Here is a 16,655-nt window from a genome sequence, read left to right as displayed (position 1 = left end):
ATCGGGTATCGGGCACCTTTGAGATGGTGATTCCATTCGTCAAAGGTGGCTTTGAATTCTAGAAGCTCTTTATCTAAAGTCTCCTAATTTTACAGTGAGAGGGAGACCCTGGAGCACATTTACATAGAGTGCATCATGTTGCAGCCCCTCTTCTGGCTCCTCATGAACCCTTTATTGAGGTTCTGGCTCCAGTTTTCCTTGCACCTGTAGCTCACGAAAGCTTATGCTCAAATAAATTGGTTAGTCTCTAAGGAGCCACAAGTACTCCTTTTCTTTTTGCAAATACAGACTAACACGGCTGTTACTCTGAAACCTGTGTTTAGTCAGTGGCCAACAACTACAATAGTGACTGACACAAATCAGTGACCATTGCATGGCATGATCTTACAATCACAGAATCATAGAAGATCAGGGTTGGAAGAGACCTCAGGAAGTCATCTAGTCCAACCCTCTGCTCAAAGCAGGACCAACCCCAACTAAATCAATGTGCCACTGTGTGGCTCATCATTATTTTAAGTTGTTGCTAGGCTACCTCTAGGCCAGGGCAATCTCTCAGTGGTGTGGCTCCCATAAATATAGACTCATGAACTCATGCCACCTCTGTAATTTTTCTTAAGATTTAGAAGAGACTCCTTCCTCATTTAAAAAACCCCAAACAATTTAAGCAGACACTTAATTGGAGCTTCATGATAATGCACTTTTATCCAGGGCTGGAAAACTTTTATCTGTTAGCCTCCCACCAACAGGAGAGTCTTCGCTGTGAATGGAGTCATAGCACAATATTTCCACGGGAGGCTTACAATGAAAGCTTTGAAATCAATATGTGCATCTTACTCAAGCTTCATTTATATACCTGCCGGACTGTCAAGCCAATATCCGGGGGAGTTGGTTAGAAAGAAGAACACTGAGACTTAAAGAATGAAAGATTTCCAAAGCAGACAAGTGTCTAGAAACAAATTTTCAAATCTTTGGGTGCAAAAACTGACCCCCACCATCCAAATGTGGTTTCCGTCCACATTTGCAAAACGACACATGCAAATTGAGTCATTTTGCATATAAATAGCTGTTTTTATGCCATTCATGTCGCATTCCTTTGCTATGTGTCCTCTCGTAAATTAAGTAGCATCACTCTCTCTGTGTCTCTAATAATTTTTGTCAGCCCTCTGAGAGCCCCTTTTATTTCTGCTATATCCTTCTTAAGATAGGGTGAGCAGAAGTGGATGCAGTACTCCCGAGAAGGCAGGCCACAGATTAGGCAGGAAAGTATTATTTTCCTCATTTTACAGATGGAGAAACTGAGGCATGCAAAGGTTAGGAGAACATAACATAAGAATATAAGAATGACCAGACTGGGTCAGACCAATGGTCCATCCAGCCCAACGTCCTGTCTTCCAAAAGTGGCCAGTGCCAGATGCTTTAGAGGGAATGAACATAACAGGGCAATTATCAAGAGTTCCATCTCCTGTTGTTCAGTTCTAGCTTCTGGCAGTCAGAAGTTTAGGGACACTCAGAGCATGTGGTTGCATCCCTGCCCATCCTGGCTAACAGCCCTTGATAGACCTATTCTCCGTAAACTTAATCTAATTCTTTTTTGAACTCAATTATACTTTTGGCTTTCATAACTGCCCCTGGCAACAAGTTCCACAAGTTGACTGAGCGTTCTGTGAAGAAGTTCATCCTTATGTTTATTTTAAACCTGCTGAATAGTCATTACAAATATTGATTCTTGTGTTATGTGAAGGGGTAAATAACACTTCCCTATTCACTTTCTCCCCACCATTCATGATTGTACAGACCTCCATCATATCCCTCCCTCAGTCATCCCTTTTCTAAACTGAACAGTCCCAGTCTTTTTAGTTTTTCCTCCTGTGGAAGCCGTTCCATATCCTTGATCATCTTTGTTGCCCTTCTCTGTGCCTTTTCCAATTCTAATATATCTTCTTTGAGATGCGGTGACCAGAACTGTAAGCAGTATCAAGGTGTGAGCATACCATGGATTTATGTAGTGGCATTATATTTTCTGTCTTATTATCTCTTCCTTTGCTAATGGTTCCTAACATTTGGTTAGTTTTTTTGACTGTCGCTGCACATTTGTAGGAGCAGATTTTTGATAGCCCAGAGCCCAGTAACATGCTTAAGCCACTGCCAGCAGCTGGAATACCAACTGTTATGCTTCTTGCTGAAAGCAGCTAAAAGGAGGCTGTCATAAATATAAAGGGAAGGGTAAACCCCTTTAAAATCCCTCCTGGCCAGAGGAAATCTCCTCTCACCTGTAAAGGGTTAAGAAGCTAAAGGTAACCTCGCTGGCACCTGAGCAAAATGACCAATGAGGAGACAAGATACTTTCAAAAGCTGGGAGGAGGGAGAGAAACAAAGGGTCTGTGGGTCTGTCTATATTCTGTCTTTGCTGGGGATAGACCAGGAATGAAGCCTTAGAACTTTTAGTAAGTAATCTAGCTAGGAACGTGTTAGATTATGATTTCTTTAAATGGCTGAGAAAAGAATTGTGCTGAATAGAATAACTATTTCTGTCTGTGTATCTTTTTTGTAACTTAAGGTTTTTGCCTAGAGGGGTTCTCTATGTTTTGAATCTAATTACCCTGTAAGGTATTTACCATCCTGATTTTACAAGGGGGATTTTTTTTTTATTTCTATTTACTTCTATTTCTATTAAAAGTCTTTTTGTAAGAAAACTGAATGCTTTTTCATTGTTCTCAGATCCAAGGGTTTGGGTCTGTGGTCACCTATGCAAATTGGTGAGGCTTTTTATCCAACATTTCCCTGGAAAGGGGGGGTGCAAGTGTTGGGAGGATTGTTCATTGTTCTTAAGATCCAAGGGTCTGGGTCTGTAGTCACCTAGGCAAATTGGTGAGGCTTTTTACCAAACCTTGTCCAGGAAGTGGGGTGCAAGGTTTTGGGAAGTATTTTGGGGGGAAAGACGTGTCCAAACAGCTCTTCCCCAGTAACCAGTATTTGTTTGGTGGTGGTAGCGGCCAATCCAAGGACAAAAGGGTGGAATATTTTGTACCTTGGGGAAGTTTTGACCTAAGCTGGTAAAGATAAGCTTAGGAGGTTTTTCATGCAGGTCCCCACATCTGTACCCTAGAGTTCGGAGTGGGGGAGGAACCTTGACAGAGGCATTTCTGAAATATTAGCACAACTGACAGACCAGGAGGGGAGGGGGAAGTGAGTGACCTTGAGGAGTAAACATGACCCTGTTTCCTCCTGACTTGAGTTGTTTTTCCAAAAACATGTGGTTTTGCAAGCTGGAAAGTCTGGCAATAGTTAACTATTGCTAAGTGAAATACAGCTGGTTAACTGATGGAAAACTACAGGCTGGAAATCTCCACACTTAGCTTTTGCTCAGCAGGTTTTTTTGATGAACAAGCTATGTAATACTAACAAATTGGGCATAAAAAGAGGAATAAATCTGAGCTCAATGGACATGTGGATGCTGGGACACCTCTCAAGTTCCCCTGCAGATGGAAGGCCGGCCACTGGACGTTTGCAGTTATGCACTAGAGACCTCCTCAAGAGCCCGGATAAATATGAATCTGTTGCAGATGTGTGTAAGTGCTGGAGACTAATTAAAGTAAAGCTTTAAATGAAAGCACTCTTGTATTGTGATGTTTGTGCAGCCACCTATCGGTCGAACGGCCGTATCACCATTGATCTATTTCCTGCCACTGCCTTGCCAGGAGTAAAAGTTACCAAGAGCTTCAGGTTCAGAAACTCCAGGTAACAGACTGAGCAAATGTTTTCAGAGAGCTATTTACGATGACTCCAAGAGCTCTTTCTTGAGTGGTAACAGCTAATTCAGACTCCATCATTTTGCATCTATAGTTGTAATTATGTTTTCCAATGTGCTTTACTTTGCATTTATCACATTGCACTTCATCTGCCATTTTGTTGCCCAGACACCCAGTTTTGTGAGATCCCTTTGTAACTCTTCGTAGTCAACTTTGAACTTAATTATCATGGGTAATATTATATTGTCTGCAAATTTTGCCACCTCACTGTTTACCTCCTTTTCCAGATCATTTATGAATATGTTGAATAGCACTGGTCCCAGGATAGATCTTTAAGGAACCCCACTATTTACATCTCTCTCCTGTGAAAACTGACCATTTTTTCCTACCTTATTTCCTATCTTTTAACCAGTTACTGATCCATGGGAGAACCTTCCCTCCTATCCCATGACTCCTTACTTTGCTTAAGAGCCTTTGGGGTAGGACCTTGTCAAAGGCTTTCTGAAGATTGTCCAAGGGTCACATAGGAAGAGCAAAGAACAGAACTCAGATCTCTTGACATACATGCCAGTGCCTTAATCATGAGCCCATTTTTCCTTTCTTAATACTGAAACAAAACCTTTGCAAGAAAGGCCCCATACAACACATGATGAGTTCAGAATAATTCTTATAACTATTAATTGTGTTCATTACGGTAGCCCTGAGACATCAGCCATGACATTGTCTTATTGTGCAAACACCAAATACTAGACCAGTGGTTCTCAAAGCCGGTCCGCCGCTTGTTCAGGGAAAGCCCCTGGTAGGCCAGACTGGTTTGTTTATCTTCCGCGTCCGCAGGTTCAGCCAATCGCGGCTCCCACTGGCCGCAGTTCGCCGCTCCAGGCCAATGGGAGCTGCAGGAAGCGGCGCGGGCCAAGGGACATGCTGGCTGCCCTTCCCACAGTTCCCATTGGCCTGGAGTGGCAAACTGCAGCCAGTGGGAGCCGCGATCAGCCGAACCTGCAGACGCGGCAGGTAAACAAACCAGTCCGGCCTGCCAGGGGCTTTCCCTGAACAAGTGGTGGACAGGCTTTGAGAACCACTGCACTAGACAGTCCCTGCTCTGAGGAGCTCTCAATCTAAATCCTGATTAGGGGGCGGGGCTTCTCTGACTAGGGGTCCTATAAAGGTAGCCAGCCAGTCAGGCAGTGGCACAGACAGCTGTAGTGGCATAGGAGCTAGCAAACAGAGCTGTAAACAGGGGAGTTTCAGTGGGAGTTTGTGTTGCGGTGCTTGTTTGGGGTTTGTTTTTGCTGTGGGTGGTGGTGTTTTAGTGTGGTTTGTGTTTCCCAGATGAACAGGATTTAGGTGGGAAGGCTATGACAGATACAGAGGCAGCAGTGGGAGTGACTCATGTAGTGGAAGACACAATGAAGATGACTGGATGTGGAAGCTGTGGTATGTACATGATCCTGGAGGGGGTACCTGGTAAGAGTTTTGTCTGTATGAAATGCCGTCTGATAGAGCTGATGGAGGAAAAGATCCGAGGTTTGGAGATGCAGGTGGAAAGTCTGGTTGAGTTTAGAAAGGGGTTTGAGCAGATTATGGAGCAAAAACATGAGGTATCTGAAGGGAAAAGCTCAGACTTGCAAATGGAAGCAGGACTGAGGAATTCTGAGGGGAGACTGCTGGGTGAGGAAAGTGGTCAGTGGAAACATGTGACTAAAAGAACCAGGGAGAGGAAAAGACGGGCTAGTGAAGGAAAAATAGAGCTCAAGAATAGGTTTGTAAGGTTGGAAAATGAAGAAGGGCCTCAGCAAGTAGTCACTGAAGGTGGAAGGGCAAGGAAGAAGAGAAGAGAGGCTAGTCCTATAGGAAAAGGGGAAGAGTCAATGGAGACTACACCAAATATGAGCCCCAGGAGGATATAGGATGGGTTGAAGAGGATTACAAGGGAAAATAGGAATGGAAAGAACTTGCAGCCAGAGGGAACAGGGAATAGACTGGAGAATAGCACCGTCACCAGGAAAAGGCAGGTCTATGTGATCGGGGACTCTTTACCGAGAAGAATAGACAGGCCTGTAACCAGAGCTGATCCAGAGAATAGAAGGGCGTGCTGTCTTCCAGGTGCTAAGATATGGGATGTAGACCTGAGGTTGAAAAGGATCCTAAAGGGAGCGGGAAAGAATCCCCTAATTATCCTTCATGTGGAAACAAATGATATGGGTAGATTCTCGCTGGAAAGTATTAAGGGAGATTATGCTAGGCTCGGGAAGACGCTTAAGGAAATTGAGGCTCAGGTGATCTTTAGTGGGATTCTGCCTCTGCCTAGAGAAGGGCAACAAAGGTGTGACAAGATTATGACTATCAACAGATGGCTTAGGCAGTGGTGCTATAAGGAGGGCTTTGGGATGTCTGGCCACTGGGAGGCATTCATGGACAGAGGACAGTTCTCTCGGGATGGACTTCATCTGAGATGGGAAGGAAATAGATTTCTAGGATGGAGGCTGGCACAACTGATTAAGAGAGCTTTAAACTAGGAATTTGGGGGAGATAGTTGGGAGGTGTCCAGGTAATCTCCACGCCAGATATTAGCATTGAGAGAGAAGAAAACGAAGTAAGAAAGGATACAGCCGTGGGTAGGAGAATGGACATAAGGAGGAAGGGCAGTGTGGATACCAGTCTAATAGGTTTTACTGGCTGTAGAACGACTGTCCCTAATAGGGTACAGAATGTGAGCGAGGCCAAACAGCAAAAATTAAGATGTTTGTACACCAATGCGAGGAGCCTAGGTAACAAAATGGAGGAACTAGAGCTACTGGTGCAGAAAGTGAAACCAGATATTATAGAGATAACAGAAACATGGTGGAATAGTAGTCATGACTGGACTACGGGTATTGAAGGGTATGTGCTGTTTAGGAAAGACAGAAATAAAGGTAAAGGTGGTGGAGTAGCATTGTATATCAATGATGAGGTAGAATGTAAAGAAATAAGAAGCGATGGAATGGATAAGACAGAGTCCGTCTGGGCAAAAATTACATTGGGGAAGAAAACTATTAGAGCCTCCCCTGGGCTAGTGCTTGGGGTGTACTATAGACCTCCGGAATCTAATTTGGATATGGACAGAGCCCTCTTTAATGTTTTTAATGAAGTAAATACTAATGAAAACTGCATGATCATCGGAGATTTTAACTTCCCAGATATAGCCTGGAGGACAAGTGCTAGTAATAATAATAGGGCTCAGATTTTCCTAGATGCGATAGCTGATGGATTCCTTCAGCAAGTAGTTGCTGAACCGACTAGAGGGGATGCCATTTTAGATTTGGTTTTGGTGAGTAGTGAGGACCCCATAGAAGAAATGGTTGTAGGGGACAAGCTTGGTTCAAGTGATCATGAGCTAATTCAGTTCAAACTGAATGGAAGGATTAACAAAAATAAATCTGCAACTAGGGATTTTGATTTCAAAAGGGCTGACTTTCAAAAATTAAGGAAATTAGTTAGGGAAGTGGATTGGACTGAAGAACTTATGGATCTAAAGGCAGAGGAGGCCTGGAATTACTTTAAATCAAAGCTGCAGAAGCTATCAGAAGCCTGCATCCCAAGAAAGGGGGGAAAATTCATAGGCAGTAGTTGTAGCCCAAGCTGGATGAGCAAGCATCTCAGAGAGGTGATTAAGAAAAAGCAGAAAGCATACAGGGAGTGGAATAAGGGAGGGATCAGCAAGGAAAGCTACCTTATTGAGGTCAGAACGTGTAGGGATAAAGTGAGACACGCTAAAAGTCAAGTAGAGTTGGACCTTGCAAAGGGAATTAAAACTAATAGTAAATGGTTCTATAGCCATATAAATAAGAAGAAAACAAAGAAAGAAGAAGCGGGACCGCTAAATACTGAGGATGGAGCAGAGGTAAATGAAAAATAGCCAGAGCTTCGCGAACCAGCTGAGCGGCGGCGAACCAGCTGAGCAGCGGGGGACAGCAGAGCAGCACACAGCAGGAGTTTGCCTGGGATTGGTGAGGATCCGAGTGCTTGTTTGCTGAGTAAGTATCCGAGTGTGTGTGTGTTTGCTGGGAGGGCAGTGTGAGAGCCTGAGCGAGTTTCTGATTGGCTGGTAGCCTGCAGGGGGCGGGCCTTGGGGCTGTCTGTTTGTTTGTTTCAGGGAAGCCTGGCTGTTTAAAAATAGCCAGAGCTTCGCGAACCAGCTGAGCAGCGGGGGACAGCAGAGCAGCACACAGCAGGAGTTTGCCTGGGAGTTTGCCTGGAGTGAGCCCAGTGAGGCTTACATCTTGTCAACTTCTCTGAGGAAGCTCATAGTAGGAAAGTGATATGGAAGGGGGGGGGGTTCAGCTGTTGTGACCTGCACTGGATGTGCCATGTTTGTCTTTCTTCCACAGGACAGAAGCGACTTTGTCTGTACAAAGTGCAAGCTGGTCTCCATATTGGAAGAGAAGATTGAAGGTCTGGAGCAACAGATAACGACCCTGCGTTGCATACGAGAATCTGAGGATTTTCTGGACAAACGTCAGGATATGCTTCTACGGGCGCAAAGCTCTAAAGATTTAGAGCAGGTTGCACAGCGGAGCCAAGAGGCCAGTGAAGAAGCTTGGCAACATGTGACCTCCAGAAGAAGGGGGAATGTCCGGGTTCCAGCAATGCAGACACAGGTAACTAACCGCTTTCATGTTCTCTCCACAGGTACCATTGCGGAGAGTGGACCAGACGATACGTCTGGGGGGAAAAAGCAGAAGGAGACTCCGCTGGTTGGAAGGCATGAGATGCGATGTCCTGAGGTTGGGGGTTCCACGACCACCACTCCCAAGAGAAGGAGGTGGGTGGTGGTGGTCGGGGACTCTCTCCTCCGGGGGACTGAGTCATCTATCTGCCGCCCTGACCGGGAAAACCGAGAAGTCTGCTGCTTGCCAGGGGCTAAGATTCGCGATGTGACGGAGAGACTGCCAAGACTCATCAAGCCCTCGGATCGCTACCCCTTCCTGCTTCTCCACGTGGGCACCAATGATACTGCCACGAATGACCTTGAGCGGATCACTGCAGACTACGTGGCTCTGGGAAGAAGGATAAAGGAGTTTGAGGCGCAAGTGGTGTTCTCGTCCATCCTCCCCATGGAAGGAAAAGGCCAGGGCAGGGACCATCGAATCGTGGAAGTCAACGAATGGCTACGCAGGTGGTGTCGGAGAGAAGGCTTTGGATTCTTTGACCATGGGATGGTGTTCCATGAAGGAGGAGTGCTGGGCAGAGACGGGCTCCATCTTACGAAGAGAGGGAAGAGCATCTTTGCGAGCAGGCTGGCTAACCTAGTAAGGAGGGCTTTAAACTAGGTTCACCGGGGGAAGGAGACCAAAGCCCTGAGGTAAGTGGGAAAACGGGATACCGGGAGGAAGGACAGGCAGGAACGTCTGTGAGGGGAGGGCTCCTGCCTCATACTGAGAATGAGGGGCGATCAGCAGGTTCTCTCAAGTGCTTATATACGAATGCACAAAGCCTTGGAAACAAGCAGGGAGAACTGGAGGTCCTGGTGATGTCAGGGAATTATGACGTGATTGGAATAACAGAGACTTGGTGGGATAACTCACATGACTGGAGTACTGTCATGGATGGTTATAAACTGTTCAGGAAGGACAGGCAGGGCAGAAAAGGTGGGGGAGTAGCACTGTATGTAAGGGAGCAGTATGACTGCTCAGAGCTCCGGTACGAAACTGCAGAAAAACCTGAGTGTCTCTGGATTAAGTTTAGAAGTGTGAGCAACAAGAGTGATGTAGTGGTGGGAGTCTGCTGTAGACCACCAGATCAGGGGGATGAGGTGGATGAGGCTTTCTTCCGGCAACTCGCAGAAGCTACTAGATAGCACGCCCTGGTTCTCATGGGTGACTTTAATTTTCCTGATATTTGCTGGGAGAGCAGTACAGCGGTGCATAGACAATCCAGGAAGTTTTTGGAAAGCATAGGGGACAATTTCCTGGTGCAAGTGCTAGACGAGCCAACTGGGGGGGAGCTTTTCTTGACCTCCTGCTCACAAACAGGGAAGAATTAGTGGGGGAAGCAAAAGTGGATGGGAATCTGGGAGGCAGTGACCATGAGATGGTCGAGTTCAGGATCCTGACACAGGGAAGAAAGGTAAGCAGCAGGATACAGACCCTGGACTTCAGGAAAGCAGACTTTGACTCCCTCAGGGAGCGGATGGGTAAGATCCCCTGGGGGACTAACATGAAGGGGAAAGGAGTCCAGGAGAGCTGGCTGTATTTCAAGGAATCCCTGTTGAGGTTACAGGGACAAACCATCCCGATGAGTCGAAAGAATAGTAAATATGGCAGGCGACCAGCTTGGCTTAATGGTGAAATCCTAGCGGATCTTAAACATAAAAAAGAAGCTTACAAGAAGTGGAAGGTTGGACATATGACCAGGGAAGCGTATAAAAATATTGCTTGGGCATGTAGGAATGAAATCAGGAGGGCCAAATCGCACCTGGAGCTGCAGCTAGCAAGAGATGTCAAGAGTAACAAGAAGGGTTTCTTCAGGTTTGTTGGCAACAAGAAGAAAGCCAAGGAAAGTGTGGGCCCCTTACTGAATGAGGGAGGCAACCTAGTGACAGAGGATGTGGAAAAAGCTAATGTGCTCAATGCTTTTTTTGCCTCTGTCTTCACTAACAAGGACAGCTCCCAGACTGTTGCGCTGGGCATCGCAACATGGGGAGTAGATGGCCAGCCCTCTGTGGAGAAAGAGGTGGTTAGGGACTATTTAGAAAAGCTGGACGTGCACAAGTCCATGGGGCCGGACGAGTTGCATCCGAGAGTGCTAAAGGAATTGGCGGATGTGATTGCAGAGCCATTGGCCATTATCTTTGAAAACTCATGGCGAACGGGGGAAGTCCCAGATGACTGGAAAAAGGCTAATGTAGTGCCAATCTTTAAAAAAGGGAAGGAGGAGGATCCTGGGAACTACAGGCCAGTCAGCCTCACCTCAGTTCCCGGAAAAATCATGGAGCAGGTCCTCAAGGAATCAATCCTGAAGCACTTACACGAGAGTAAAGTGATCAGGAACAGTCAGCATGGATTCACCAAGGGAAGGTCATGCCTGACTAATCTAATCGCCTTCTATGATGAGATTACTGATTCTGTGGATGAAGGGAAAGCAGTGGATGTATTGTTTCTTGACTTTAGCAAAGCTTTTGACACTGTCTCCCACAGTATTCTTGTCGGCAAGTTAAAGAAGAATGGGCTGGATGAATGTACTATAAGGTGGGTAGAAAGTTGGCTAGATTGTCGGGCTCAACGGGTAGTGATCAATGGCTCCATGTCTAGTTGGCAGCCGGTGTCAAGTGGAGTGCCCCAGGGGTCGGTCCTGGGGCCGGTTTTGTTCAATATCTTCATAAATGATCTGGAGGATGGTGTGGATTGCACTCTTAGCAAATTTGCGGATGATACTAAACTGGGAGGAGTGGTAGATACGTTGGAGGGCAGAGATAGGATACAGAGGGACCTAGACAAATTGGAGGATTGGGCCAAAAGAAACCTGATGAGGTTCAATAAGGATAAATGCAGGGTCCTGCACTTAGGACGGAAGAACCCAATGCACGCTACAGACTAGGGACCGAATGGCTAGGCAGCAGTTCTGCGGAAAAGGACCTAGGGGTTACAGTGGACGAGAAGCTGGATATGAGTCAGCAGTGTGCCCTTGTTGCCAAGAAGGCCAATGGCATTTTGGGATGTATAAGTAGGGGCATAGCGAGCAGATCGAGGGACGTGATCGTTCCCCTCTATTCGACATTGGTGAGGCCTCATCTGGAGTACTGTGTCCAGTTTTGGGCCCCACACTACAAGAAGGATGTGGATAAATTGGAGAGAGTCCAGCGAAGGGCAACAAAAATGATTAGGGGTCTGGAACACATGACTTATGAGGAGAGGCTGAGGGAACTGGGATTGTTTAGTCTGCAGAAGAGAAGAATGAGGGGGGATTTGATAGCTGCTTTCAACTACCTGAGAGGTGGTTCCAAAGAGGATGGTTCTAGACTATTCTCAGTGGTAGAAGATGACAGGACAAGGAGTAATGGTCTCAAGTTGCAGTGGGGGAGGTTTAGGTTGGATATTAGGAAAAACTTTTTCACTAGGAGGGTGGTGAAACACTGGAATGCGTTACCTAGGGAGGTGGTAGAATCTCCTTCCTTAGAAGTTTTTAAGGTCAGGCTTGACAAAGTCCTGGCTGGGATGATTTAATTGGGGATTGGTCCTGCTTTGAGCAGGGGGTTGGAGTAGATGACCTCCTGAGGTCCCTTCCAACCCTGATATTCTATGATTCTATGAGGTGAAGGATAATCTAGGCATGGCCCAATATCTAAACAAATACTTTGCCTCAGTCTTTAATAAGGCTAAAGAGGATCTTAGGGATAATGGTAGCATGACAAATGGGAATGAGGATATGGAGGTAGATATTACCATATCTGAGGTAGAAGCAAAACTCAAACAGCTTAATGGGACTAAATCGGGGGGCCCAGATAATCTTCATCCAAGAATATTAAAGGAATTGGCACATGAAATTGCAAGCCCATTAGCAAGAATTTTTAATGAATCTGTAAACTCAGGGGTTGTACCATATGATTGGAGAATTGCTAATATAGTTTCTATTTTTAAGAAAGGGGAAAAAAAGTGATCTGGGTAACTACAGGCCTGTTAGTTTGACACCTGTAGTATGCAAGGTCTTGGAAAAAATTTTGAAGGAGAAAGTAGTTAAGGACACTGAGGTCAATGGTAAATGGGACAAAATACAACATGGTTTTACAAAAGGTAGATCATGCCAAACCAATCTGATCTCCTTCTTTGAGAAAGTAACAGATCTTTTAGACAAAGGAAACGAAGTGGATCTAATTTACTAAGATTTCAGTAAGGCGTTTGATACCGTGCCACATGGGGAATTATTAGTTAAATTGGAAAAGATGGGGATCAATATGAAAATTGAAAGGTGGATAAGGAAATGGTTAACAGGGAGACTACAGCAGGTCCTACTGAAAGGTGAACTGTCAGGCTGGAGGGAGGTTACCAGTGGAGTTCCTCAGGGATCAGGTTTGGGACCAATCTTATTTAATCTTTTTATTACTGACCTTGGCACAAAAAGTGGGATAAAAAGTGCTAATAAAGTTTGCGGATGATACAAAGCTAGAAGGTATTGCCAATTTAGAGAGAGACTGGGATATCATACAGGAAGATTTGGATGACCTTATAAACTGGAGTAATAGTAATAGGATGAAATTTAATAGTGAGAAATGTAAGGTTATGCATTTAGGGATTAATAACAAGAATTTTAGTTATAAGCTGGGGACGCATCAATTAGAAGTAACGGAGGAGGAGAAGGACCTTGGAGTATTGGTTGATCATAGGATGACTATGAGCCGCCAATGTGATGTGGCCGTGAAAAAAGCTAATGCGGTCTTGGGATGCATCAGGCGAGGTATTTCCAGTAGAGATAAGGAGGTTTTAGTACCGTTATACAAGGCACTGGTGAGACCTCACCTGGAATACTGTGTGCAGTTCTGGTCTCCCATGTTTAAGAAGGATGAATTCAAACTGGAACAGGTACAGAGAAGGGCTACTAGGATGATCTGAGGAATGGAAAACCTGTCTTATGAAAGGAGACTCAAGGAGCTTGGCTTGTTTAGCCCAACCAAAAGAAGGTTGAGGGGAGATATGTTTGCTCTCTATAAATATATCAGAGGGATAAATACCGGAGAGGGAGAGGAATTATTTAAGCTCAGTACCAATGTGGACACAAGAACAAATGGATATAAACTGGTCATTGGGAAGTTTAGCCATGAAGTTAGACAAAGGTTTCTAACCATCAGAGGCGTGAAGTTTTGGAATAGCTTTCCAAGGGAAGCAGTGGGGGCAAAAGACCTATCTGGCTTTAAGATTAAACTCGATAAGTTTATGGAGAGATGGTATGATGGGATAACATGATTTTGGCAATTAATTGATCTTTAAATATTCATGGTAAATAGGCCCAATGGCCTGTGATGGGATGTTAGATGGGGTGGGATCTGAGTTACTACAGAGAATTCTTTCCTGGGCATCTGGCTGGTGAATCTTGCTCATATGCTCAGGGTTTAGCTGATCGCCATATTTGGGGTCGGGAAGGAATTTTCCTCCAGGGCAGATTGGAAGAGGCCCTGGAGGTTTTTTGCCTTCCTCTGTAGCATGGGGCACGGGTCACTTGCTGGAGGATTCTCTGCTCCTTGAAGTCTTTAAACCACGCTTTGAGGACTTCAATAGCTCAGACATAGGTGAGAGGTTTTTCACAGGAGTGGGTGGGTGAGATTCTGTGGCCTGCATTGTGCAGGAGGTCAGACTAGATGATCATCATGGTCCCTTCTGACCTTAATATCTATGAATCTATAAACAGGCAAGACAGACAAAGTGTAGGGGAAAGGGACATAACGCACAAGGAGAGTGTTTTATATGATGGCGGCAAAAGTCACATTAGTTCCACTTTTTTGGAGGGGTGGGGGGAGAGGAGGTTAGCTGAGAGGCAATAAACTAAATGGACAGACAAGAGTGGGCTGGGAGATTCTTCATAAACTCTAGTCCCTGAACCTGTTGAAGTCAATGACAAAACGTCCACTGATTTCAGAGGGGGCAGGATTATCCCAATTCTCTAAAAGGGGACACTTGGGGCTCATCACTGAATTTAGCTTGAAAAAACAGACAGGAGATTTGGGGCTTTAAGAATTGCTTTTCTAGACTGGCACTTGTGTTTTTTCAGTACATGCCTCAGCGGTTTCGTTATAGCCTGAGTCACCAGCCACCTGCAGAGCACAATGCACAGCACCTACAGTGTCCCTGCCACTGCCAGCCGACTTCAGGAAAAAACAAAACACATTATATGAGAAGACAGCTATGTTCTCTAGTGCCTAGATCCCAACCCATCACAGCCAATTAGGAAGAGATTTCTATGGAAATAGAAGCACTCTCCTTTCCCATCAGATTCATCATCTTCCTGTCACAGTCCAGAATTGGCAAGAATGTTCTACAAAAACCATGCCTTCTTTTTATATGTATCCTCCCTGTAAGTTATGCATATCTTTAAATAAGATATAGCAAAAATATAGAGGAAGCTTCTCCTTGGGAAAATAAGACCCGAGTTAGCAGTCAAGTCTTGCAGCAATTCTCAGTAGGATGATTTAGCACAAGCTCACCTTGTTTAGCTTTATGAAGATGCTCTGGCAAACTGGGTAACTCCTGTCCTGAAAGGGCAGCATGGCTGCCACAAACTACATCTAAAAGTTAATTGAAGCCATTAGCAATGAACAGCACCTGACCTGACCCCTTCCCTAAGCTCAGCACAGCTTTGTTGAGGACACCCTGCAAGTATAAGTAGCAGAGATCGCCCAATTTGTGCAGAAAACATTCCTGGGATAGAACCTGCAAGGTTCACGGACTGATGAAGGGGTTGGACTATATGGATATGTCAACACAGGGATAAAAAAATCTGTGGCTGGCCCAAGTCAGCTAACTCAAGCTCCAGGGTTGAAAACTTGTGCAGGTGTTTGGGCTTGGGCTGGACCCTGAGTTCTGGGACCCTGTGAGGGTGGAGGGTCCCACAGTTGGGCCCCAGCCCAAGCCTGAATGTCTACACAGCAATTTTTAGCCCCACAAGCCCAAGTCAACTGACCTGGGCCAGCCACAGCCATGCCATGGGGCTTTTATCCCCAAGTAGACTTACTCTCACAAGAAGGTTACAAGAGGGCTGAGTCACAATAAGTAAACCACTGCAGGGCTGGAGCAGCTGTCAGCAGGGGGCACCAGAGGAGAAGACTGCGTTGGCAGTGAGTTTCTCTTCTAGGTAGACTAATACAGTGAAATAGAAGTGAAGACTGGTTCACCTTGTAGAAACGCACCTCAGGAGGAAAGACAAAGAGACCTTTCCCTGGGCAGTTTTTATGGGCACAATCCTGCAAAGCCTTAAAGGTGAGTAATTTTACTTTTGTGCACAGTCTCCTTGGCGTCAGTGAGACTACTTACATGAGTAAAGTTACACACATGCTTACATCTTGGCAGGATCAGCCCCTTTTTGCAATGTCAGAGGTGGGGCAGCAACTTCTCTCCCCTGCCCTACTCTTTGCCATGCTGGCCTCTCTGGTGTGTAGAGAGGTGTGAATTGCAGAGAAGGTTGAACGTGGGGAGCCAAAGAGACACAAAGATAAGGAGGCCAGGGCTACAGCTTATTATCGGGGCTAAGGGCTTTTCTAATGATACAGCTCATTAGATCTTTGGGACCTGATTTCAGCTGGTGTAAATCAACACAGCTGACTGCCACAGAGCTATTCAGATTTACACCCACTGAAGACCTGGCTGGCAGACAGGAAAATGCAGACGGGGCTAGGGAACAGAAGAGACACAATGGATGAAATGGGAGATGGAGGCAGATACTGGCACGTAAATGGGTGGCTGAGAGTAGAGGATAAACAATAAAATAGACAAAAAACAAGAAAGCAGCCACTAGATGACATGCACGTTTTAGGTGGGAGAATTTTAATCCAAATAATAATTCTTCCAATACTTTATTCTTAGACTGCTTCCTTATTGTATGGGCAATTACTGGGGCTATAAAGGGATCCGAACAATATATTTGAAAATATCATGAGAAGCAAATTGGGCTAATTCTCACAGCAAAATGAAAAGAGGAGCCCCTGCCATGTATTACAGAAAATGTCAGGTTTAACAGAACAGCTCTTGACTAAGACTGAAATCAATTCAAATAAAAAACAGCCCAGAAACCCTAATTTTCTTCTCTTAACTAGGCCATTGGCGGAAGCTGTTTGCCTTGCAAAGAAAACTAAACAAGCATTGCCAAAAGAGTCATTCCTTCCTGCACAAACTGTACCCCTTTCTCTCCATAGCAAAATCTTCCCTCCCCCCGCATGAGCAG

The sequence above is a fragment of the Natator depressus genome, chromosome 2 (genome assembly GCF_965152275.1).
Source record: "Natator depressus isolate rNatDep1 chromosome 2, rNatDep2.hap1, whole genome shotgun sequence".
In the NCBI taxonomy this organism is placed as follows: Eukaryota; Metazoa; Chordata; order Testudines; family Cheloniidae; genus Natator; species Natator depressus.
The sequence above is the reverse complement of the archived record's forward strand: the minus strand, read 5'-3'. Positions refer to the sequence as shown.